The sequence below is a fragment of the Aedes albopictus genome, chromosome 2 (assembly GCF_035046485.1).
Source record: "Aedes albopictus strain Foshan chromosome 2, AalbF5, whole genome shotgun sequence".
Taxonomy (NCBI): domain Eukaryota; kingdom Metazoa; phylum Arthropoda; class Insecta; order Diptera; family Culicidae; genus Aedes; species Aedes albopictus.
In genome coordinates this window covers 34,820,562-34,848,439 of record NC_085137.1, presented here as the reverse complement: position 1 = coordinate 34,848,439, position 27,878 = coordinate 34,820,562, and the positions used below count along the sequence as shown (strand labels likewise).

The window sequence follows — 27,878 nt, the reverse complement described above, 5'->3', positions numbered from 1 at the left end:
TTCAAGGGATTCACTGGGAGATTATTCTAGAGATGCTTTTAAAATATGTTCGATTAAAATTGTATCCCAAGATTTATTCAGTAATCTAAGGATTTTCATATTGGAGATACCAGCCATAGGTCGAAAATCTCGATAATAAAGATATAAAACAAAAAAAAAAGATTGCCATAGAGTTTTCCGTGGATTTTTTTTTTTAATTTTTAGGAAATATTTCGAGAAACACTTGACTCCATAAGAATGTTTCCAGAAGAAACAATATGATAATGCATAAGAACAATCAAAACTTCTTAAAACTAAAACATCCATATGCGAGTTCTTAGAGAAATTCTCGATAAACGCTTAAGATGCATTCCGAATCTTCTAGTTGATTATCCGAGAAAAAAGCGAAAATATCATGATAAGCTTGTAAAAAAATGTAGGGAAGATCTCAGCAATAAGCTATGTAGACACCGAGTTGAAGATCCAGCATTAAATTAACCCTCATTATGCATTGGGGTCTTTTTTGACCCAAACTGTGCACTACATCAGCCCTAGGAAGGTCAAACATAGTTTTTAATGTGATGATATTTTTTTTTTGCATGATTGGATTCCTCCTATATTTTGATTGAAGAACCACTGCCGAAATTGAACGATTCGTCAAATCTATTAAAGCTTCGATTCTGACCAAACACGAAACGATCCACTGAGTGAGCTCATCTGTCACGAATGGGTGGCGTAATGACGTTAATTATCTGGCACCGATGTGTAATGGATAGGCCAAAAGGCTAAAACCCTATTGACTGTTGTCTTCTATCCAAATTTTCCCATTTTTCTTAGCTTGAGCTACTTCCAATGCTAACAAATCGAGCTCATTTTCTCAGCCCAAGAATCCAGTTACCTCATCGCTAGAAATCGATACTATTCTGACCCTGCACCCTTTTCACTGCCGGTTAATGGAGTGGCCAAAGTTTGAACCCCTGCGCCAGATTCGGCGAACATAATAAACTCCATCTGCAAACGATCATCCCCTTTCCCCCTCTACCAGTCAGTCACTCATCCCACCATCTTTATCGCATTAACCCTGAAATGAAAGAGTGAGACCTTCGTCAAAACCATCTCTGGCAGAACCGGATTCGAATCTACCTTTTTTCTCGCATATTTTCTTCCAAATGTGCCAAAAACCGCAAACTACACCTGGATTAAGATGACTACCTTGACAACGACGACGACGACGACGCAAGAGAAGCCACGCGAAATATGAATCGACAACCGCAAAACAGGACGCCCTTTCGTGCGTAATGAAAATCTATAAACTCCTTAACTTTATGGGGATGATTTGCGCTCAACATTCTGCCGTCGCAGCAGTGCCACTCACCTTACCCACCGAATGTCCTTCCTACGAGCGAGCGGTAGGTGAAATGACTGCGGTGCGGCGGTGGGTGAGCTGCCAGCCACCATCGTTAAGAGATGAGAAAAGAACTAGATTGAGGTCACGTCGTGATCTTTGTCGTGTTTTCGCATCATGCGGACTCTGCGGAAGAACGCGCCCCGACCAAGGGGAGAAAAGACCATTTTGTGTGCGGTGAAATCTAATTTTCTACTAGCCGGAATTGAGTTGACCCAAATCGGGAGATTTGGTAATCTTCCTGCTGGAATCTTTAGAGCAGCTTTAAAACACACCAATCAGGAGGAAACCTTTGATCTCTCGGATCTGTAGTGTTTTCGAGTCAAGTCGAAGCGGAAATGTCGAATGAGAACCAATCTTCGATAAATGGTTGAAATTTGTTAGGACGAGAAAAAAAATGTGGCGAAGCCAATGTTGTTACCGCAGAGAAATGAGCTGATGACAGATGACGAAAATTAAATTGTTGCTTCCGGTTTGCTTCCGGACGTCATCGTGTGAATTTTGGACCGCTGCCAGAGCGCTTTAGATCGAATATAGCACATCCTCTCTCGTTTATATGCCAGCAACAGGAAGCAATAAAATTTATGTTTATGGAGCAAATTGTAGATAATTGACTCAAGCCACCAGTTGGACACAAAACACAGTTGAATTCGCAACTAAAAATTCTATGGTGAATGTTGTTGTGGAAGATTTTTTCAGTAAACATTTCTTGAATATATTTATTGAAATGTTAAACCAAAGCATATCCTTCAACGTGTCAGTGGTGGCCCAAGAGTTTTAGTAAAAGTATTAACGAGTAAAATGTGTATTGAGAGTTATCTAAAAATTAAGTATGTCTAAAACATATGAGCAACGGCTGATATTTTTATCAAAGTTTGTTGTATTTTGTAATGTGGGCACCAAAATTTCAAAAAGGTGTAACTGCATTTAGAAACAAAACCTTTCTTAATAGCTGTGGATCGTATTTCATTATTCTCACGCAATCCATCACATCTAGAAGTGTCTGTGAATTAGGATCAAAGAGGCTCTGGCAATCTTAAGCTCCCAAATCCCTATTCAAAAACGTAGTGTTTACGACACCGATAAATTCCATTCTTTTTGTTATTATACGTGCTCACTTCTAACAAAAAAAAATACAAAAATAAGAAACAAAAAAAAAACACAGTTTCTATTCCTCCAGGAATTCCTCCAAAAATTCCTCCTGGAGTTCCTCTGGAAATTTCTGGAAATCCAGAAACTCCTTCGGAAATTCCTCCAGGAATTCCTCCGGAAATTCCTCCAGGAATTCCTCCGGAAATTCCTCCAGGAATTCCTCCGGAAATTCCTCCAGGAATTCCTCCAATAATTCCTCCAGGAATTCCTCCGGCAATTCCTCCAGGAATTCCTCCGGCAATTCCTCCAGGAATTCCTCCGGCAATTCCTCCAGGAATTCCTCCGGCAATTCCTCCAGGAATTCCTCCGGCAATTCCTCCAGGAATTCCTCCGGCAATTCCTCCAGGAATTCCTCCGGGAATTCCTCCAGGAATTCCTCCGGGAATTCCTCCAGGAATTTTTCCGGAAATTCCTCCGGGAATTCCTCCAGGAATTGCTCCGGGAATTTCTGGAGAAATTTCCAGAGGAACTCCAGGAGGAATTTTCGGAGGAATTCCTGCAGGAATTCCTGGAGGAGTTTCCGAAGGAATTCCTGGATGAATTTCCGGAGGAATTGCCGGAGGTATTCCTGGAGGAATTCCTAGAGAAATTTCCGGAAGAATTCCTGGAAGAACTTCCGTAGTAATTCCTGGAAGAACTTCTGTAGGAATTTCTGGAAGAACTTCCGTAGGAATTCCTGGTGGAATTCCTGGAGGAATTTCCGGAGGAATTCCTAGAAGAATTTCCAAAGGAATTCCTGGAGGAACTTCCGTAGGAATTCCTGGTGTTCATCTTCGAAAAGTTGACCCCGTAACCACCGGAACCGATTCCCGGGAAATCTGAATACCGGTTCTACAATTACCAACCGCATTTCAGATAACGCAATATTAGCCCAGGATGATGTATTTTGAAAATCACGATGTTTGAGATTCCGCATGACGGTATTGAACCATTTTCAAAACTTGGCCCCGGAAAATCCGTATACCTACTCCATAATGGCCAAATGTATCCTAAGTGGCCAACCATTATGATAAAGTGCCATAATTTTCAAAATCATGTAGTTTGATATGTCGCATGATGGTGTTTGTTTATTTTCGAAAATTAGACCCCGGAACCACCGGAACCGATTCCCGGGAAATCCGAATACCGGTTCCAAAATGGCCAACAGTATTTCAGACAACGCCAAAACAGCACAGAATGATGCATATTGAAAAATCATGAAGTTTGAGGTGTCGCATGATGGGATTGAATCATATTCAAAAATTGACCCCGGAACCGGTTCCCCGGAACATCCGTAAAACGGGTTCCAAGGCACGTAGTGACCGGGATGGACTTTTAAACAATTTTTTCTATCATTCTAGTGCACTTAGGTCTGAAAACTGAACGGCTTTCATATCGAAAATTTACGTTTTCCAAAATGGCCAAATCGAATGACCCATTTTGATTCCGGAATAACTCCGGAACCAGGTGGCCATTCCAACAATCCCTAGCAAATCCTTTAAATAGAAGGATATCCGCTTATTGTGTCAACATTTGGTCGAAAAATATTGAAAAACAAAAAAGTTATAACGAAACGAGTATTTTTTCGCACTCTCGTTAGGGGGGGTTGGTAACGGAAGGGTTAAGTAAGATAAAATTGATAGCAATTTGCTTTAAAAAATTATAACAATGTCAGTCGTAATAAAGATAAATACATATATTGATAATTTTTTATATCCACATTATAACGAACACAGTAGTACAGGGCCCGAGCAGAGCCTAACAACAAAATGATAGCAAATCAAAAACTCGATTTGTATTCAGCGGCAAATTTAAATATAATTATATCACATTTTGATATCAGATTGTCATGACTGAATTTGATTACAAATTTAGATTTCGTTTTGATGTCACTTCAAACTATTATAAAAAATAAGCTGTTAAGGTATTTCAAAACTTCTTAGATAACCTTGTATAATAACTCTAAGAATATACAGGGGATACTCAAAATAACTGGCACAGGTAAAATTTTCACGTTTCAAAAAATGTTCAACAAGCTGTAACTTTTTGAAAAGGGCATCAAATATTCTCAATTTTTTACTGTAAGTTCATCCACTAGTTGTGTATCAGTGGTCCAATTTTGGAAAAGATCGGGCTATTCTACACAAAGTTAAAAAGATTCTAGAAAAGGGTATAATTATCCGATAGCCTACTTTGAGCTGTTATATCTCCGGATTCAACAAACCGAGTGCTATAAAATTTTGATCGTTTATGACTTATATAATGAGCTATCAAAAACTTTTGACTCAACTTAAAATTCTTCACACGAAGAAAATTATAACGATTAGATTATTTGTATTTTAAAGCGTATTTATATTTTTTTAAAGTCATTGAAAAATTGGTGTTTTAGTCATCTTCTAGAAGCCATTGTTTATTTTGTATTGAATCGCTACAAATAACATATTTTTAATTTTTCCCAAATCATTCTATCCTAGTTTTATCGTTTAAGGGAATCGAATACACTCTAAAATTATTTTCCTTAAAATTACACGGAAAATAAAATTTTCTATGAAAAAAATTTAAAATAAAAATATTTTAACAATAATCATAAAATCTCAAAATGTTTTCATCTCAAAAAATCCGTACCCCAAAGGGGTCATTCATAAACCACGTAGACTTTTTGGGGGGAGGGGGTGGTCTGGCCAAAGTCTACGCTCCATACAAATTTTGAAATTTTTGTATGAACAAAAGTCTACGAGGGGGGAGGGGGGGGGGGGGGTCTGAGATGGCCAAAATTTGGTCTACGTGGTTTATGAACAGCCCCAAATAGGCTTTCAGGAAAACTATAAAACTGTGGGGATGTTCAAAAATAAAAATTAAAAAAAATCAAAAACTGAAATTCACGAAATCGAGAATTAAAAAAAATCATCTTCCAAAATATGTTTAAATCAATTTTAGATGACGAAAAATGACATTTAGATCAAAATCAAAAATTTGGGTATTAGAGGGTTAATAATTTCAAATTAGGTCAAATGTTTTTCAAAGTTCATTATATTAGGCATAAGAGATCAAAATTTCATTGCATTTGGTTCATTTAATCCGGAGATATAACAGCTCAAAGTTGGCTATCGGATAGTTACACCCTTTTCTAGAATCTTTCTTGCTTCGTGTGGAATAGCCCGATCTTTTCCAAAATTGGACCACTGATACACAACTATTTGATGAACTTACAGTAAAAATTTTGGAATATTTGATGCTCTTTTCGAAAAGTTACAGCTAGTTGAACATTTTTTGAAAATTGAAAATTTTACCTATCCCAGTTATTTTGAGTATCCCCTGTACTATTACTGTAATTATCTTATGGCATTAAGAATTCCATATCAATCAAAAAACCCCTATATTTAACGATTTTTCCATTTATTTCTTACTGATAGCAAAACCAGTTATAATTTGATAGCAGGATTTGTTTTCAACTTGCTGTTACGGGAACATTTTTTTGCTCTCATTTTTGATGTTTTAACCGTTAAAACGACCAAAACGACAACAACCTGAGTTATCATAATTTGCAATATCACAACATCTAAATTTGTTTTCAATTTCATGTCAGACTTTGCTCAGGGGGATAGTCAAAATGATCGGGGCAGGCAAAATTTTCACTTTTAAAAAAATGTTCAAGTAGCTGTAACTTTTCGCAAAGTGCATGTGATATTCTCAAATTTAAACTGTAAGTTCATCAACTAATTGTGTATCAGTGGTCCAAGTTTGGAAAATATCGAACTATTCTTCACGAAGTTATAAAGACTCTTGAAAGAGGTATAACTATCCGATAGCCAAATTTGAGCTGTTATATCTCCGGATTCAATTAACCGAATGCAATGAAATTTTGACCATTTATGATCTATATAATGAACTCCGAAAAACGTTTGAACATAACTTGGAATTTTTAACAAGAGAAAAGTTATACAACGGCGCGCGCGCTGAAGGGTTAAGTTTGTATGCCAAATTGCAATGGGATTTCTTGACACTTCACTTCGATTTTTTTAGAACTCACTAACGCCAGCGGATAAACATAGAGCCAACTAGTGCGCTATCGGGTAGCTCTTGATGTCCTGATCAACCTTGCCGAAGACGAAATTCTTCTATGTAGTCGGATTCTCGAGATACAGAGATTTAAATTTTTAAGGACTCACTAGCGCCACCTAAGGGATGAACCTAGAACCAACTTGTTCACTAGCGGATAGCTATTGAAGTCCTGATCAACCTTGCCGAAGACGAAATTCTTCTATGTAGTCGGATTCTCGAGATACAGAGGTTTAAATTGTTTAGGACTCACTAGTGCCACCTAACGGATGAACCTAGAACCAACTAGTTCACTATCGGATAGCTCTTGATGTCCTGATCAACTTTGCTGAAGACAAAAAATTTCTATGTAGTTGGATTCTCAAGGTACGAGCGCGACGACATTGGCAATGGCTGTTGACGAAACATCTATCAAAGCACATTCTTTCATGATCACTAGCGCCACCTACTGGAGCGAATATATACTAAATTACTCGCTATCGGAGAGTCCTTGATCTCCTCAACAACTTTGCTGAAGACAGCAGTCTTCCAAAATGCTTCATCTCTCCGCGGTTATCGCAAAAGTTACCGATCGATAAATAGATCACTGGGCGTTCGAGGCATCTGATCTATAAAAGATCACTGGGCGTAAAATGGTTAAGAGCTCCAACGAAAACTTTGAGCAGATTATTGAAATTGAATAAACGATGTTGCGCCATAATAACTTCTCGTAAAAACCACTAAATTCAAGAGAAAATTACGTAGGATTTAGTGTAGAAACCCCAACAGCTCTTGAGCAAGTTTTTATAGATTTTCAATACTTTCTGTACAAATCAGCTTAAAATTCCTTCCGGGATTCAATTTTTTCGAATTCTTGTATTTTTTTGTTTAGGTTCCGGAAACACATGGTACACCATCAACAGTTCCTCGACAGATAGCACCAGGGATTTTTAGAGAATCCATCATAAGTATTTTGACAAAATTACCCCTGCGACTGTCTTACAAATTTAACTTGAAATTTCTCAAAGATTTCCACTATAATTGTTTTTGCTGTTTCCTTAGGGACTCTGTCGTGAACTCCGATTGAATCCATTCTATCTTCTGTCACGATCACACTCTTGAAATGCGTTTTGGTTATTATGTCAGTATCCTTTATCATAGTTTTCACAACAGACTTCTGAATCTGGTCATTTCGACATTATGAGCAAAATATATCCCCTAAAGGCGGACCCAATATTTGTAGATCCGGCCCTAACTTTTAAGAATTACTTCTGAAGTTTGTCAAAGTTTTTCTCTTGCTGTTCTTCTAGGGATTTTATTCGGGGTTCTTCCAGGGATCTCTCCGAGATTTCCCTGTACGATTCTTCTTCTTCTTCTTTATGGCTCTACGTCCCAACTGGGACTTGGCCTGCCTCGCTTCAACTTAGTGTTCTTTGAGCACTTCCACAATTATTAATTGGCTTCTTTCGCGGTGTTGAAATAATCTCATATTCTGAATCTGCCGAAATCCAAATTTTCATGAATTTTGGAACCCGGGACCCTATTTAAAAATCAATTTGAAGATTGTATGGGAACGATTTGTCGAATCACCCCTCGTCGCATTTTGTACTGGGCGGAGCTGTCAAGCAGTTGCCCAGCTGTCAAAAGGTGATTTCAAAGATTATCTTTGAAATTGATTTTAGGTATCACAATTAAGTTCAAAAAATCTGAAAAAAATCATAGTGGTTCAGAAAAATGTGCTCTTTTGTATAAAAACGAAAAATCAATACATTTTTCAAAATTTAAAAACCCAATTGGGTTTCTCTACGATTCTTACTTAAAGTGAAACCACACTAAAATGAGCTCGACAAACGCCGGCACAACTCTGTGCTCAGCAAAATTCTGAATCTTGTGGTGACACGTGACGTCGTGACGTTTGTAAGCTGAATCTTAGTAAACAAACAATGCTGGTATCTCGTTGAAAAATATGTAAGCTGAAATTGTAATCCCTTCGGGAAATTCACCAAAGGTGCAAAATTTTTCAGGAGCTCCGCCAGAGGTTCTTTGAAGAGTTCTTCCAATGGTTCCTTCAGAAAAGCCCCGAACTAGGCCCCGAAGGATTTTTTTCTTTAAAAATTTTATTCCAAAAATTCTTTATGGAATCCACGAAGGTTTCCTCAAACAATTTTGCTAAGAATTCTTCAGGAATTACGCCAAGTTTCCCTGCATAAATTTCTTCAAGGATTTCACAGGAATTCCTCCAAGAATTCCTTCAGACATGCATCCAAAGATTCCCTAGGAATGTGTCCATTGATTCTCAATTATTCCCTCAGGATTTCACCCAAGATTCCTTCAAGATTTCTTCCCTGCATTCCTGCAAGCGGCTCAAAAGAAATTTCCTCTAAGACTATTTCAGAATTTCTCCAGAAATTCTCCAAGAAATTTCCTCCAAGACTATTTCAGAATTCCTCCAGAAATTCTGAAAACAAATTCCTCTTCTTTCTCTTCATAGATCCATCGAAATATTTCTTCAACCATGCAATCAAGAATTCATCCGAAAATTTCTCCAAGGATTCCCTCAGAAAATGTTCAAAGGACTTGTGGAAGATTTATTCAGGAATTTCTTGAAAAAATGTTTTTAAATTCTTCCGTAGATTTTATCAAGAATGCTCAATGAATACCATCGGTATTTCTTCAAGGATAAAAAAATCCTTCAAAGAAATTGAATTCAGATTTCGGGTAGAAGTAATCATTCGGGAATTCCTCAAACGGTTTAGTAAAAAAAATCCGTCAAATTCGAGAAATTCTCCAAGGATTTCAACAGAAATTTCACCTACAACTCCTTCAAAAGTTCCCTCGATGATTACTTCAGGAATAACCTCATATGTAGATTATTTTAAAATTTCATCAGTGATTTCTTTAAAAATTCTTCAAATTTTCATGAACAGAAAACTCAAATTCCACATATCTATCCAAACCGACATGATCTTATGATTTGTGCTCTTAAAAAATCAGGAAGTGGCTTCGTTATATCTTCAAGGATCCCCCAATGAATGCCTCAGCAACCGCCATCAGGAATTTCTTTGCAAATTCCTCCAAATCATACTTCAGCTATTTCTGCAAAAACCTTTTCCGGAACTCCTACAAGAAATCCTTCAGGAATTCGTTCGAGAATTCCTATAGAAACCATATCAAGAATTCTTTCAGGAGTTCTAACAAAAACTCATTCATGCATTACTCCATGTATTTTCCAGCAATTGCTCAAAAGAATTTTTTTTTAGAGTGTCTTCCAAAGCTTTCGTTCCATTAAGAACACTCAGGAATTCCTCCAAAGATAGCCTCATAAATTCCCTCAAGTATTGTTCCCATAATTCCTCTAAGAGTTTTTTCAAACATTGAAAACTTATTCAAGATTTATTTAAAGAATTCTTACAGAAGAGACTGCACTGATTTGTTCAATTGATTATGGATTCCTTAAGATATTCCTGCGAGAATTCTATCAACAAATCTTTTTTTAAAAGCATTTGTACAGTAATGTGTACAGCACAATTTTAGTTCAGCTATCATTACTATTATAAAGCAACAATTCAGCATGCAGGCTTGGGTGCCGTCCACAAATTTCGTAAAGCTCTAGGGGGAGGGGGGAGTACGGCCGAGCGTTACGGCCCATACAAAAACTTTAGGATTTTTATACAAAATAGCGTTGCGAAGGGGGGAGGGGGGTCAAAAAATCTCGATTTTAGCGTTACGTAATAAATGGATGCTGCCTTGTTTGCAGCTTGCGATTGTAAGTTGGGTCCCTAAGTTACACTGCACAATGGTCCGAGGACCAACATTAAGTGGAAAAAATTAATAACTCAAAAACCATCCAAGATAGAGTCTTCATGTCTTCTAGACATTTGCTCGTGAGTCCAAGCCGCGTTATATGCAAAAGTGTCCTAAACGCCAAATCTTAAAATACTTCATATTTCAGCACCTAACTTTTTTATTTCAAAAGATATCGAAATAAAATGTTCTGCAAAGTTGAAGAAGGTAAAAGCCCCGACAACTTTCATGAAGTGCAGTTTTTTCTATCTCTTCAATCTGAGGAGATATAACTTATTGATGAAATAAAAAGTCCGAAATCAGTTTTTTTTGTCATATGTCAAAAACTATCATTTTTTCAAGCCTACTATGTTCAGAGCAATTGTACATATTGCCAAAATACACATTTCGTCAGAAGACATCAAAGCTGTACGATGTTTCTATCAAAAGATATAAGTATTTTTGTACTTTTTTAAGCCAATTTTTCTAGCGTAACATTTGAAAAAGGCGCAAGTGAATCTTTAATTTTCTCCCACTACCGGATCTAGTATGACAAAAACTGCATTTTAACAAATTTTGGAGAGGGTGTTTTTTTGTTTTGCGTTTTAAATGTGATTTGACTATGACCGTATTTTAGGCATCAAATTCACGAAAAATGACATCCATAATGTCCGAGTTCAACATCTTCTCGTGTTTCAAGATCACTTATCTTAAACATTCGAGTAGCGATGAACCCAATGTTGTCTTTTTTGTTTTGTTTTGTTCCTTTGTGTAAGTGAGCAAAAATATAAAACAAATTCCCTATAGTTTTTCGATTTCTTAATTCATCAGATATATGCATCTGGTGATCGTATGCAAATTTTAAATTGAATTGTGGACCGTCCAGTTTTATATGTTTGACATATATTATGAAAGGCCTTTGATCCTAGGATAGGATGCGACACGTAGTCAGTCAATTTGAGACCAATTGATTTTGAACCAAATCAATGGTTTTAACCGGTGTCAAGCCATGGGAGTCACATTAGGTTGATTTGCTTTTGAATGCTGACATATTTGAGGCGATAAAGCTTGAATAAAAAAATACAATGATTTTAAATATTGGTATCAAATGCTAAACCTACAAACTAGCAACACGGCCAAGCCAACAACAAAGCGATATGATCGCAGCAAACGGATATCAATTCCGACCAATCAGCGAATGGTCTCCGTTTGACAGCAAATAGGTCTCAAATTGACTGACTACGTGTCGCATCCTATCCTAGGATCAAAGGCCTTTCATAATATATGTCAAACATATAAAACTGGACGGTCCACAATTCAATTTAAAATTTGCATACGATCACCAGATGCATATATCTGATGAATTAAGAAATCGAAAAACTATAGGGAATTTGTTTTATATTTTTGCTCACTTACACAAAGGAACAAAACAAAACAAAAAAGACAACATTGGGTTCATCGCTACTCGAATGTTTAAGATAAGTGATCTTGAAACACGAGTAGATGTTGAACTCGGACATTATGGATGTCATTTTTCGTGAATTTAATGCCTAAAATACGGTCATAGTCAAATCACATTTAAAACGCAAAACAAAAAAACACCCTCTCCAAAATTTGTTAAAATGCAGTTTTTGTCATACTAGATCCGGTGGTGGGAGAAAATTAAAGATTCACTTGCGCCTTTTTCAAATGTTACGCTAGAAAAATTGGCTTAAAAAAGTACAAAAATACTTATATCTTTTGATAGAAACATCGTACAGCTTTGATGTCTTCTGACGAAATGTGTATTTTGGCAATATGTACAATTGCTCTGAACATAGTAGGCTTGAAAAAATGATAGTTTTTGACATATGACAAAAAAACCGATTTCGGACTTTTTATTTCTTCAATAAGTTATATCTCCTCAGATTGAAGAGATAGAAAAAACTGCACTTCGAGAAAGTTGTCGGGGTTTTTACCTTCTTCAACTTTGCAGAACATTTTATTTCGATATCTTTTGAAATAAAAAAGTTAGGTGCTGAAATATGAAGTATTTTAAGATTTGGCGTTTAGGACACTTTTGCATATAACGCGGCTTGGACTCACGAGCAAATGTCTAGAAGACATGAAGACTCTATCTTGGATGGTTTTTGAGTTATTAATTTTTTCCACTTAATGTTGGTCCTCGGACCATTGTGCACTGGTGTTGACGTTCCTAGACGAAGGTGCTGCCGTTAGCTAGTAGCGTCTTGTCGAGAGTAGAACTCAGGAACAAGCGTAGCAAACCGAAATTTTATGGAAAACGGATGATCCACAGTTTCTGGAGGGCAATCTGACTGCGGTTCGTGAAATTCAGTAGCTGGAAGCGGCTTGAAAACACCTCGAAGCTGAAGCACCTGCGCAGGCAAATCGATGAACACCAAGTACAGCTTGTTACCATGAGCATGAGCATGAGAATAGATGACCGCACAATTCGTAGTTGCTACTCCGTGATTGACCAGAGCAATCGAAATTGCACAAAGAACCAATGAATAGGGCTTGGGACTAGCTTACTATTCTCAATGTACACAGGTCGAGAGCTCTCAACTTTAATAAGGTCAATAACGGCGCCGGCCACGTCCTTACGGTCATCGAGGATGGAAGGGAATGTTAGTAAGACAAACGTTGTTAAAAAGACCGCGACTCGCTGCATCTCCACGTTTGTCTCAGGAAGGAATTTTTTGTTAGTAGGGTAAGGCACATTGTCAGTCCGGGAGTCACCTATGGTTGGTGATATGATTTGACAATGGATCAATATACACAAACCGCCGTTAACAACCGACCACTTTTCGACGCAAAAACTAGCCAAAAAGAAAATTCTATCGCGCGTCTCCACTCCACTAGGGAGCAGAAACCTTTAGTCTATTCCACACAGAAATACACTGAACGCGACTCACTTGTCGGCGCCCGGATTTTTCTCGACCGGCGAACCCGAACTAACATTTTTCACTCTTTTGTGTAAATGCAAAAAATGAAAGAAAATATTTATTATCAACTAAAAATGTATTGGAAACTAGCGCCGATGGGAAGCGAAAAATTCGGAACCGACTCGAACCACGGCGCGCGCACACTCGTCCCGTCGTCGGAGCCCCGCAGAGAGAAGAGAAAAAAAATCGCAAAAATCTAGCAAAGCCAGCGCGCGAAGCTTTGCTACTGCCGAACTACCGCACACTACTCCACCAAGTACAGCTTGTTACCACCGAAAAATAGGTCGAAACGCTCCTTAACTCTCCAACGATGTCGTCCAAAACCTGCAAAGGCCTATAAAAGTTCCTCTCGTTTGGGATGCCTCTACGATCGTGCAAGGAATCTCCCTGAATCTACGGCTACTGACTGAGAGGCCCGGACATGCTCGTTCCGTTTGTCAAAGTTCGCTGGAGACAGTGAAGGATGTCCGGACCTTAAGCGAAAGCCTGGAGGAGACGAAGCTGACGTTACCGACGGCGCATTCCAGCTGTGACCAACAAACGATGAAGGAGGATTTATGCAGAAATGACTTCGAGAAATCTTACAAACTTTCTCCCGTTCCAGGGCCATTTCAGGAACGTTCAGGGCGATTTCCCAGGGTTGGTATTCCCAGAATATTTCAGCGGTTTCAGAGGCATTTCAGGGTGCTGATCTAAGAGTTTTTGGGGACATTCATGGGGATTTAGGAGGGCATTGAGACGTGTTCCAGTACATTTTAGGAGGAGTTTGGTGATATCCCGGGGGGGGGGGGAGGTGAGTGTTCAGACACGTTCAGGGGGTCTCACGGAGATTCAGATGGTTCCAGGGGGAGGGGCGTTTCAGAGCGTTTAAGGAAGTTTCAGAAGGTTCAGTGGACATTTCATGAGGTTGCATGGAGTTTCACGGGCCGTTTCAGGGATCGTTTCAAGTACTTATGGGGTTTCATGAGGGTTTTAGAAACATTCAGAATTTTTAATGGATTTTTCAGGGGATCTAGAGGAATTTCAGAGCGTTACAGTAAGTTTCAGCAGAGTTGTAGCCCGTTCCATGGGGCTTAAGGGGACTCAGGGCGCTTTCGGGGTATTCAGTAAGAGTATTCTAGGGGGTTTCATAAACCCCCTTAAATGTTCCCGAAAGAGCTTTGAACACCCTAAATCAAATCTAAAACCTCTTTGAGCCCCCTAAGAAGCTACTATGTAGCTTCCGGAAGCTCTCGGAACTTGCTGAAAACTCTTGAGATTCCCTGTAATATTTTGAAACCTCCCACCTAGGAATGTCCTAAAACGCACCTAAAATTACCTAAAACCACTTAAAACCCCATTGAATCCCCCGGAGCTTCCTCATTCAAACACCACAAAATCCCCCTGGGACCCCTATCGTTTCATACCAGCAGGATGAGTGAAACCTGTTTCAATTTCCACTGAATGCACCTGGACGGGAGAAAAAAGATTGCACTGGTTCCAGTGTATTCCAGTGTTTTATAACCAACTACAGACCTCATTACCTTATGTCAATATGGCCTGAAATTTAAGGTTAAAGTTTCGTGGTGTAATGGAAAATTATTAAGGGGATTCACTAAACAGTTTAACATGTTGCGTAAGCCATGGTTTTCTGTTATTTGAATTGTTTCATGAAATTGCTAATGAAATTATCAAAGATTGCCCTGGTGATCGTGACTTTAGTGTAGACAACTTGAACTATGAGATGAAATTCATAGTTCAAATTCATTGTTACACCAACGAACTTAACCTCAAAATGATTGACAATTCTCAGGTCATTTTGACAGATGTACCATGAGCAGGAAAAGGATGGCAACAAGATCGATAAAGTAGAATATATAATCCGTCTTTTTTGTGCATGACTGTGGTCTGTCAAAAAGACCTGAGAAGTGTCAAACATTTTCATGGCTAGCTTTGTTGATGAAGAATTGTGTACACTACTTCAAACACAATCCATGTAAAAATTATGTTTAAAAATAACTGTGAATAGTTTCGAAACAATGCAACCGTTATCACAACGGGCTCGTTGGTCTAGGGGTATGATTTTCGCTTAGGGTGCGAGAGGTCCCGGGTTCAAATCCCGGACGAGCCCACCAAATTATTTTTTGTGTTGTTCTGCCATATCTCTAATCCTAATCGTTCCATAATGAATGGTGATCCTATGATTCTTCACCCATCTAACTCAATCAACATTCGTCCTGTCATCACGTATAAGTGTCGCACATGCTCTTGATTTCGAACGTGTTTGGCGAATTAATGCGCGCCCATCATCATCATCATCGTATCATGCGAAGGATGGATTAGTCATCATAATCTATTTACCCTTAGTTGATTCCTGTGAAGAACACTAATTTAGTCCAACAACTGGTTGCCCTACTTTCGTTACCATATCCTTCCCGCCTCCCACCCGCTTCGGTTCCTCCCCCAAGATGAGTAGCAGGAAAAAAAGTCGCAAGAAGAACTACACTCAACAGTTGCATTTCTGACTTTTTCATCCCATCAAGCGAATGACGACGGCGGGGAGCGAGAGCTAGTTGAAGCGAGAAAAGCTCATCATGTGCCTTCCATCGTTGCCACACACCACAAACTATACAGTTATATGTACCACGATACTCCAACTCCATGCTCGCGCTCAGAAACTTTTGGATGGCGAAGAAACGAACGGCGAAAGTAGGGAAACACTCCGATGAAGGCACAAACCTGTCTAATCTCTCAACCACGTGGACAGGCGGGCTCAGCGAGTGGCAGAGGCGTACTCAGGTACAGACCGTACATGGAACATTCACTCTCAGATATCTTTAAGGGTTTAAGGAACCCTTACAAATCTAATTGTGTTAAGAAATGTCACTTGGGCTGTGGATTGTGTCTTCTATCTTCTGAGTTCTTTCTTCTCACTTCTACTCTTTATTTTTCATCTTTTCATCCATCTTGTATCTTCTAACTTTTAGCTTCTGACTTCAAATTAGTATGTTCTATTTTCCGTTTTCTATCTTTCGTTGTCTGATCTGATATGACATAAATTTCAAAACATACCGTACAAGTTCGCCTCTGTACAAATTTCGGTATAGCACAAACTCTATACTAATGCCGACTATCGTTCACCGTCTTCATTCCGCTCCGGGCTCCTTCCAAAGGCGATATGGATAGAGATAACTAATGAAAACTTCGCAGCTGGACTGGAACTAGGACGGTGGCGACGAGTTAGCCGTGTGGTGGCCCGTCATCGTCGTCACTTCAATTCTCTCATCTCGTCGTCGCCTGGCCAGGCAGGCCGGGGTCCTTGTCTTCGCTGTGTCGTCGAAGCTGCCAAGATCCCCTGGATTGACTGGGAGGACCATCAACAGTCGTTCCGTTCGGAATCCAACGAGCCGAGAAGCATGAGTTAGATAATTTCTTTGTTTTGTGGATTGTTCCCGCTCTGTCGTCGTCGCTGACTGGGTGGTGATGATGCTCTTCGGGTTCGAGTGCCATTGATTTTCTCCATTCAAGATAGTAGGGTACAGCTAACTCAACCGTATATTACGTTCTGCGCGTACTATGTCATCAGGAAGCCCTCCTTCTCCACCAAGTTCAGAGCGAGCAGCTATTTTTATCGCGCCTTCGCCGAGTGAACTTCGTGTATTTTTCCTCCCTCGGGTGAACGATAAGATGCGACCTTGTTTGCGTTCTATTTCTATTTCTTGAGCGTTTAAATTTAATCAACACCTACACCACCATCACTGCCGTGTGGCTGGCGGGCGATAAGAGAGGTGACTGGGTTCAATTTTGTGTAGGTTAAACATCATCGTGGAACGGAGGAAACAATGAAGAGTCACTTGCAGTGACCCGGCATAGAGGAATTTGCTCAGCATGAAGATTTAACAAATTGGGTTAAATTTTCATTTTAGACGCAGAAATATCACAGGAAGAAATTAGAGTAAATGAGATGTTTAGCTTCTACAATACTTCTGTGGTGCAATCAACAATCAAGAAATACTTAAGTGAAGGCTTTTTTTTGCTGAAATGTTATTCATACTTATAAAGAATTTTTTAAACAAATGTATTCAGTTATTTTGAATTCAAATTTTAAATACTTAAATATTTAGTGAACGAAACAGACTATTAGCATTATCAGTTCACCATTGTGACTCTAGCCTTACTTTTGAGAAGGGCCCAAGCTAAAAAAAAAGCATTAAATCCAACCTCTTTCATACAGGTTATTTTTATGCGCGTTTGATTTATGCACTTTTTGTGCCTTACATAAAAAAGGGAGAGAAGATAGTACTGCATAAGAAAATGTAATGACGTCGGCCAAGGGGCGTTAATAGGAAAAGCAAAAGGAGGTTGCAGGGGTGTTTCAAACAGGTTTCAGGGATATCCGGTGGTCTCAGGGGTCTTTAAAGGGGTCTCAAGAGGCTTCCAGGGGGGTTAGTCGTTCAGTGGCGCTTCAAGGCGTTCCGGGGATCCATGAGATCTCAGGAGCATTTCAAGGCAATCCCAGGTGATTTCAGGAGTTATCAGTGTTTAAGTGAGTCCCAAGGGCTTCTCAGAAGAGTATCAAGGGTTTCAGGTGGTTCCAAAGGGTCTCAGGGGCGTTTCAGTGAGTCTCAGATAGATCCAGAGGGCCTCATGGAGATTCAGAGGGTCTCAGGAGAGTTTGAAAGATCCCAGGTTGTCTCAGGACGCTTCAGGGGATTCCAGTTAGCTCCAGGGGTCCCAGAGAATCCTGAGGGTCTCAGTTAGGGCTCTTCAGGGAACCAGGAAATACCAGGGCCGTTTCAGGTGTTTCAGGAAGTACCTGGAGAACACAGGGACGTTTCAGAAACCCCAGGAGCACTTCATGTGGTTTTAGAGACTATTCAGGGGACCTGAGGGCGTTTCAGGTCTTAAGGCGAAACTGGAAGCATTTCCTCATTTTTTGGTTTTTGATTTTTTATTTAATAACGAAGCAATATTTTCAAAATCGGTTTTCGTGCACATGTAGAGTATGGATCAGGGTATCTTCTGAATTTCTTACGCGGTATAAAATGTTTTTCGTTTTTGCAGAAACCATTTTTGAACAAAATTTCACTAAAAAATGGTTTCTGCAAAAACGAAAAACATTTTCTACCGCGTAAAAAAACCACAAGATACCCTGATCCATACTCTACACGTGCACGAAAATCGATTTTGAAAATATTTCTTCCTTATTTAATAAAAAATCGAAAACCAAAAAAGGAGGAAATGCTTCCAGTTTCGCCTTAAGATATATCTTCTGAATTTTTTTGAGATGGAAAATGTTTTCCATTTTTGCAGAAACCATTTTTTTGTGAAATTTGGTTGAAAAATGGTTTCTGCACAAACGAAAAATATTTTCCACTACAAAAAAATTCAGAAGATACCTTGATTCATACTATGCATGTGTACGAAATCCGATTTTGAAAATATTGCTTCGTTATTTATTAAAAAATCAATAACCGAAAAAATGAGAAAATGCTTCCAATTTCGCCTTAAATATTCCTGAAACTCCTTGAAAGGATAAAAACCCTAAAACACACCTGAAAACGCATTGAAGCGCCCATGAAATTCTATTAATAGTCCCTAAAACCTCTCGGAATAAACTTCTTAAAAGCCCCTGAAGCTTTCTGTGAAACCTCTTGTAACACCCTTTAAAGGCTCCTAAGATCATCCCTGAATCACCCTCAGAGCCCCCTGAAACATCATTGGAACCCCTACCGAAACAGGAACGAACCCTGAACGAACCTAGGGTTCTAGGTATTCGGGAACAACCAACATGTGATACATATGTATAATGGAAATTTGAAGTTGTTTCTTAAATTATCCGTCTGAAGGAGCACCACCACACTATTGCAGTGTTGCAAAATTTAGTGGTTCCCAATCTTTAGTGAGGGGGCCACGCGGACCAGAAGCATATAGCATGAGAAATTGAAAATGGCTTTCAGATTCTGCGTCTCAAAAAGCAATAATTACAATAAAGAGGCGTTGTAAAACTCAGTGGTTCTCAATCTGGGGCTACGGGCCATGCTGATTTCGTAAGATCTGAAAGTCCGAGGTCACTATTCAATGCTTTTAAGATTCTGCGTCTCAAGTAGTACTTAAGAGCCGTTCATAAACCACGCGTACTTTTTGTGGGAGAGGGGGGGGGTCTAACCAAAGTCTACGCTCCATACATTTTATAAAAATTTATGTATGAACAAAAGTCTACGAGGGGGAGGGTAGTGGTCTGAGACTGCCAAATTCTGGTCAACGTGGTTTCTGAACAGCCCCGTACTAGGCCCCGTATTACAATATACTGGTTTTGTAAAATTCACGGGTTTAATCCAGATTATTTAATCAGTAGCCCCCAATTTGGGGTCACGAGGCCATTTCTCTAAAACCGAAAACTCTATGAGTCCTTAAGGATCACTTGTTACAATAGAGAGGTGTTACAAAGCATAGTGGTTCCCAAGTTAAGGTAACGGTCTATTTGGCGTATAGTAATCTACTATGGTACTGTTTATAAACGTAGACCAAATTTTGACCATTCAGATGCCCCTCGTTCGCTCGCTCGCTCGCTCGCTGAAGGGCCCATGAAAACTTTTGATATTTCCCTCAAATGTCCTGAGAAACTCTGAAACGTCTCTGAGATCAAACTTCCCGAAATGACTTCGAGACCCCCTGTAACTCCCTCAGGTACCTTCTGAGAACCTCTACAACGCCCCTGAGCCTTCCTGGGATTCCCCTGGGACGTCCAGAAACTCCATCTGGACCCCTCTTATAATAGCCTTGGAGTCCCCTGTAAGTGTTTGGTTTGTTAATTGGTTGTGTTGAAGTGATTTTGTGTTTTTAAATTCGAAAATGTATAGGACAGGTAGATTTCATGTTAGAAATAGGTATTCCCCCCAGTAGTCCCCCACTTCGCATACAGCTAAGGCAGTAGTAGCGCAGCATACCTCCCACCGAGCTTTCACAACCCACCGCCAGAGGTCCAAGATGATGCAATTATGGGCGGCCATGAGGGGTGGCGTAATGGGGCCATCACGAAGAATGCACTTTTGAAAAGGCAATGACCGGAGCCTGAGGTCAAGGACCTTGAAGCCAGGTGAAAGAGCTAAACTCTTTTACTTACCCGGTCAGACTAGAAGTTAGTAGTCGGAAAGTTTTAAAGTGAAATCGATACAGAGCCAAGTTGAAGAGTTAGAAGAGGAGTAAAGTGGAGAGAAAGTGCGAAAAGAGGACATCAGGTAACGGAACTTAACCACCGACGTCAACTTGTTCCCTTACAGCGATATTTGTCCGTCTATTTTATAAGGGCCACGTAGTTTCAGTGTGAAGCTACCAACCGTTTCACAACAGCCCTACAACGTCCTAGTGCTTCAACAGGGTAGATTCCGGCAGCGTTGTTGGCCGAAGACCGATCCGTCTAATATCGGCAGCCTAGGACGTGCAGGTGGGTCCATATTCAGCTGCAGCTGTAAGTACCCCAGAGCCACCCCACGGCTAGAGACGTGGCTTGAAGAACCTGCGGTACCACGTACCCCGAAGGAAGGAATACCGGCAGCCGGTGGTGAAGAGAAAGGAGGTTGCTGCAGAGAAAGAGGCCCCGAACAATAGAAAAAGGTTAGATAGGATATAAAAAAGTGGGGAGGAGTGATGATAGAAAGGAGTAAGGTAATAAAGTGTGCACAGTGTCCAAGAAACCCAGAAACCGAAATATGGGCCTTGTTTTAGTGAAGTGTTTGTTTTTTTTTTATTCTTCAATCACTTAACCTAATTTACAGCTCTATTGTCTACTAGGACACTGCGTGAGCGATTCCAATTGGAAGCTGTACAGTGTACATTCACTTTGTACAGCGCCTAAATGTATTCTATATCGAACTGGTTGCCGTTGCGCTGCTTTCACTTTCTACCCTATCATGGTAGAATGATGAGCACGAGGATGTAGATGTGTGGCTGTTGGTTGTTTTTGTTTCCTGTCCGATTAGGGGTCCATTATGAGTTGCAGTTCGCCGATGTCCAAGTATCCGGGTTCATTAGAAGAGGGTCAGTGTCAGCTGCTCTCAGGGGGAAAGAGCAACTGACGAAAGTGCCGGGGCTGGGATCGAACCCATGACCATCTGCTTATGAAGCAAACGTGTAGCCACTATGAAGTGCTTGTTGATCACTCTAAATCGAGTGCGAAAGTTCCCTGTCCCGCGGTAAGCGTGCCTACCCTGAGATAGTTGAGTCGGGGAGTCTATAAGACGCTCCCGATTGGCTGACCGGATACTTACACCCCTGAGAACCCCAGAAATTCCTGAGAAACTCCTGAAAGCCCCCGAGGTCCCTGGAGTCCCTGTTGACCACCTGAAACGCCCCTACAACCCCCTGAACTTCCTGAGAACTCCTTATATGACACTGTGACCCCCTGAAACACTTCTGAGACCCCCTAAGGAAATAACAAAAATAAAAATTAAAAAAAAACATCATTTTCGGTGAAATCACTCCAAGTAATTGTCAATAAATAGTTTCCACTTCGTACGTACTATGCAAAAAGATGGGACAAGTAATGGTTAAGGTTGAAGGATTCGTCATTGATATAATCGTCATCATTGAAAATTCAAAAGCAGTTTTCTCGTTCAAAACTGAAAATTTCGCATTGAAAATGTATTCACTGTACTCCATTCTCCACTTACAATACAGTGAATACATTTTCACTGGGAAATTTTCGGTTTTGGACGCGAAAACTGCTTCGGAATTTTTAATGATGACGATTATATCAATGACGAATCCTTCAACCTTAAGTAATGATTCCGCTACAAAATTACTTGTGCAGTTCGTAGATGGCAAGTAAGGAAAAAAGTGTAACACTCGTAACGCCTCCCGTGCGAATCAAATGGAGCTGTCACTTTTCCTTGCGGAAAAATAGTCCACGCTATTATTCCGTAAGGAAAAGTAGCGTTTCTTTCCATACTAGATCAGTTGTCAAAATTACTTGCGGAAAAAGGTGGAATTTTACTTGAGCGCTCTACTTGGCAACAAGAAACTAAGTTTAATCTGCGAAGAATATTTGAATAAGCTACTTGGAAAATGTTCATAAATTGAAGCAATGTTTTCAATGAGGGAACTTTTCGGAAGTTTCACGAGGTGCCTGAGAGATTTCAGAGGGTTTTTCAGTATTCAGTTTTAGGGGCATTTAAGAGCAGCTCCAGGGAGTTTGCCACTCGTTTCGGAGGGTTACATGGGGCTTCAAGAGGTGTTTGGGGATAACAAGGGCTTTTGAAGGGTATTCCATGGATTTGTATGTGCATTGAAGCGGAACTTATAAGACTCCAGAAGCGTATCAGGCGACTCAGGAGCATTTAGGAACTTAAAGGGGAGCTCAATTCTGCTTTAAGGGCGTTTGAAGAATACTCCGGTGTGTTTAAAAGCAGTCCCAGTGAAATTCAGGGAACTTTCGAGGGATTTCAGGGCCCTGGAGTCCCTTAAACTTCCCTGAAACCTTTCACAGCGCCCATGGTACTCTCTGGAAGCCCTATTAAATCCCAATAAAAGCTCCATACAAGTTCCTGAACATTCCTGAAACGCTTTTTAATCTTTCTGAGCTCCAAGAAACGCTCCTAAACCCTTTCAAAATCCCAAAAACTTTCCTGAAATCTCCTAATACCCCTAGAAGTCTCTGCTGCCCCCTGAAACTTTATTGGAACATTTTTAAAAACGGTTGTAAGTTCCTTGTAGTTATCAGCCGATGCGGTAATTGCACGGGTATTCAGCAAGACCATGATGTGGGTAAATAGGCCAAAATATGCAGGGATACAGATGGGAGCCTCCTGATGGACAGAAGTGAGGTGTTCAAATGGTCAAAGCAGGACTTTGATGAGCACCTGAATGGCGTGGAACACGTAGACATGGGAGACCACGGCAACAGAGGAAACGACTACGCCAGTGCAGCAAAGACGGAAAAGACCCTAGGGGTCGTACACAAATTACGTCACGCTTTTAGGGGGAAGGGGGGTTTGGCAGAACGTGACGACCCTTACAAAAAGTATTGAGGTCCCATACAAAAAGTGTGACATAGGGGGGAGGGGGGGTTGAAAAAAGTCGATTTTTGCGTGACATAATTTGTGTATCACCCCCTACTCCCACGCTGAGGAAAGTTAAGGATGCCATTCACCAACTCAAAACCAACAAAGCAGCAGGAAAGGATGGTATCGCGGTTGAACTCACCAAGATGATTCCAGAAAAGTTGGTCGCCTGCCTGTACTGGTTGATAGACAGGATCTTGGAAACCGAACAGCTACCGCAGGAGTGGATGGAAGGGGTAATTTGGTCCATTCACAAGCAAGGCGACCCTTTAGAATGTGAGAAATTCAGAGCGATCACCATTTTGAATGTAGACGGCAACAAAGTGCTATCTCAGATCATTTTCTTTCCGTGCTTTCCGTGCTATCTCAGATTATCATCTTTACCGTACGGCAAATCCTCCCGAAATGACGTGAATACCGGATTCCAACGTATCACCTGTTCATCGACTTCATGGTGGCATACGACATTATCGACCGCACAGAGAAAAATCATGGATGAAACCGGCTTTTTTAGGATGTTGAGTTATGGACATTACCCCACAACAACCACACCGGATGCATACTCCTGACGCAGCAGTTCATCGACCAACCAGTAAAGCCGATCGGTATGCGACCCAGCAACAGCCGGTATCAAAACATCATCGACGGATTCTTGCAACCCAGCAGATTCATACACAAACGACGACGACGACTACATCAGCAGCAGAACCAGGCCGATACTTCTGACTCAGCAGTTATAGCCAATCGCCAGCTAGGGACCCATAGTCAATATGCAGGGACTTCACTTTCAATGTAATTCTTACCTCTAACTAGTGCGGTCGTGCGTGCGATACTCGGATTTTCGTTGTAGCGATTAAGTGATTGTGATTAAGTGACTTATGTGAAAAGTAATTTACATAAATAAAAATTAAAGTATTTCTAATATGCTTTTTTAAAAACTCTTCAAGAAAAGAAAGCATATAAGTGTTGACCAGACTAATCGAAGCAAAGACGGACAGCTGCGTAAGAGTTTCGGTTGAACTGTCTAGTTTGTTCGGATTTCGCCGAAAACTGGAACAAGGTGACCGACTTCCATGCTTACTCATCAACATCGCTCTGGAAGGTGCAATGCAGCAAAATGAGCTGAACCAGCAGCCGGGGCACTGTTGTCACAAAATCCGGTCAATTTGTCTGCTTCGTGCTCTAGTAGAAACTGCGGTCAAAAAAGATTCACCCCCGCAACAAATGACCCATGTATAGAACGCAGGTAAGACCGGTGGTCTTCTACAGACAAGAGACACGGACGAGGAAGACCTGCAATTGTTGACTCTTGGAGTAGACCTGTGCGCCGCCGCGCCACGCCGCCGCCGCCGATACTTTTTGCCCCACGCCGACGCCGACGGAGGTATCGGCGGCGCGCCATACGCCGCTGTTTGTCACGCCGCCGATTTTCTTTTTTCACGCCGGTGATCAGTGCACGAACAAAATTAAGTTTACATAAAGTTGAGATAAAAAAATCTCACGATCACTATCATAAATGATTGACTACAATAATTGATTTCTCAACTCTTGTTTTCATTTTTCATTAGATTGCATTAGTTATTCCTCATTCACATCTCTCCAGAAGTTTCTTCAGAGATTCTTCCAGAAGGTTCAGTGACGCCTCCAGGAGATCCACCCAGGATTCCTCCAGAAAATTCTTCAGCGATGCCTCCAGGAGTTTTATCATTGATTTTTGTTTTCAGTAGATCTCTCAGGAAGATCTCGACAGGGAAAACTCCATGAGTTCCTTCTGATTTTTTTTCGGGAGGATTCAGGGATGCTTCCTAGAGATACATTAGAGATTCATTCAAAAAATTCTTCAGGGAATCTCATAGGAGGTCCTTCAGAGATTAGTCTGAGAGTTTCTTCAAGGATTCCTTCTGAAGTTCCTTCAAGGATTTATACAGGGGTTTCTTCAGGAACTAGTCCAGGAGTTTCCACAGAAATTCCTCTAGAATTCCAACAAGGGATTTCTCTTGACGTTCTGTAGGGATTGCTCAAGAAGATGCTTCAGTACTCACTCCGGGAGCTTCATCAAGGGTTCCTACAGGAATTCCTTCTAGCATCCCTCCTGGAATTTGTTCAAGAATCCCTCCTGAAATTCCTTCGGGGATTCCTCTTGGAATTATTTCGGGATGCCTCATGAAAATTCATCAGAGATTCTTTCAGGAGTTCTTTCAAGGATTGCTCCAGAAGTTCCTTCGATGATCTCTCCAGGAGTTCGCTAAGGGACCCCAATAGCTCCAGGAGGATTCAAGGATGCCTCCGGGTGTTCATTAGGAATTCCTTCAGAAGTTTCCTAAGCTATTCTAACAGGATTTCGTTCAGGAATCCTTCCAAAAGTCCCTTTAACAATTCTTCAGGAGGATTCCATAATTACCACCTGAAGATCCATCAAGAATCCCGTGAGAGGTTTCTTCAGAAATTCCTGGAGGAGGTCTTTAGAAATTAGTCAAGGCGTTCCTGCAGGGATTCCTTCAGAAATTCCTGGAGAAATTCCTACAGAAGTTCTTACAGAAATTAGTCCAGGAGTTCCATCAGAGATTTCCCCTGAATTTCTTCAGGGATTCCTACAGAAGTTCCTTCAGAAATCTCTACAGAAGTTTCTTCAGAGAATCTTATAGAAAGATCCAAGGATACCTCCAGCAGAATTCAGGGATTCGCCAGACGATTATTCAAGGATTTTTATAAGGTAAAAGCTCTAGCCATACATAAAAAGGTTTGTATGGCGATGGCGAAGACTAGAGCAGTGGCGATGTCTAGTGCTTTCACCCTATAAGAGTTCCTTCCAAAATTCCTTCATGATATCCTTAGAGGATTCCTCGACAAGTTCCTTGGGATTCTTCCAGAAGTTAATTCAGGGATCGCTCCTTGGGTTCTTTCAGATTGTAGATTGAGAACGAGATTTTTTCCAGGAAGACTCACGGATGCCTTCAGGAGTTACATCAGATTTTTCCAGAAGCTCATTCAGGAATTCCTTCAGGGAATCTTGATGGAGTTCCTTCAATAATTTCCTTAGGATTATAATCAGCCATATATCCTGGATATTCTTGAGGGATCTTTCATGGAGTTTCTGCAAGAGTTTCTTATGGATTACATCCTGGAATTCTCCCAGGATTTTTTTAGGGAATACCTCCTGCAAATCCTTCCCCCTACCCGGAAATATCCGCTGAAAATTCTTCAAGCATTCCACTTGGAAATCCTTTGGATATTCCTAGCGGAATTCCTTGGTTCATTCCCCGTGGAATCGCTGCAGGGATATCTCTTGTAATTTCTTCGGAGATTCCTCCTTGACTTTTTTCAGGGGTTTTTTTTTTTTTTTTTTTTTTTTTTTTTTTTTTTCCCGTTTATTTAACTTTCTATGTATAAAAACGTTACAATTCTTACAACACGTTTATCCACCGCTTAAAGCTATTTTCGTACAATTTCCGGTTTTCCCATCGTTTTTCACGAATTGTATCAATAAATTTCTCTAGATTACTTTTCGAGTTTTTCAAATTGTATGCTATACCTAAGGTTGCTAACCATAAGGCTACTTTGCTTTGATATTGATTGTTTCCAATTACCCTCCCTAACATGTCTGTTGAATCGTTGATTGAAATTTTTAGTTTTTCTTTAATGTTCCTTGTGATCCACTTCCAAATAGATTCACTAGAGCCACAAGTTTTAAATCTATGCTCAATGGTGTCTATTCTTCCACAGCTGTTACAAGTTTTATCTGAATTACCTTGAATTCTTTTGTCGCAAAGCTTTTCTTTTGACGGAATAATATCGTTTATCACCAAAAAAATGAAATGTTTGACATCAGAGCTCAAAAACTTTTGATTCAGATTTTGCCACAGTATTTCCCATGGTTTGTTTGGAAATTTTAGGGTTATTCGAGGAATTATGTTCTGCTGACTTATGAAAAAGTTGTAGATTGTTTTACAGGTTGTTACATCTATACACTGTTCTGTATCATGAGCTGTGCGTATCAAATCTCGAGCGTTCCTAGAGATAGATTGATTATATTCTTGCCTAACCATAAAATTGTCTTTTCCGCCATTTTGGTTACCTTTTAAAATATTCTTAATGAACAGCGATTTCGTTTTGCTATCTATATCTATTACATTAAGCCCACCTCTTTCAACATCGAGATATAATTGGTTAAGACAAACTCTGAAAATTCCGATGCCTTTGAATATAAAGTTGCGCGAGACAGTCTTGATCTCAGCCAAATGACTGTTATTAGGTGGAAAAACTTGTGACAGATACCAAAGCTTTGAAAGAATTAAGTGGTTCAATATCCAGGTTTTTTGAAAAATATCAAGATTCCGTTTTTGGTGAATTTGTATCAAAAATTTGATTGACTGTATTATTTTAGTTTGGGAGATTTTGGCTTTCTCAGTCTAGGGAATCCAAACGATTAAATTGGCATTGCCCGACGTTTCGGCCTAATTTATTTGGCCTTTTTCAAGGGTAAAGCTGTCTATCGTTTTTTGTTATAATTTATAACTAGTGCCACAGTTTCTTTTGGAGCTTCTTGTAGCATTTCTA

At 40.1% G+C, this 27,878-nt stretch overlaps 1 protein-coding gene and 1 non-coding gene across 3 annotated transcripts in view; one reads left to right on the top strand and one right to left on the bottom strand.

Annotated features, from left to right (window-relative positions):
• LOC115268599 (neuronal acetylcholine receptor subunit alpha-7-like) overlaps positions 1–27,878 on the bottom strand; it is a 437,921-nt gene that overhangs the window by 263,841 nt on the left and 146,202 nt on the right. The window lies entirely within an intron of this gene.
• Trnap-agg (transfer RNA proline (anticodon AGG)) lies at positions 15,320–15,391 on the top strand. The gene has a single exon. It is a non-coding gene; the product is annotated as a tRNA-Pro (tRNA).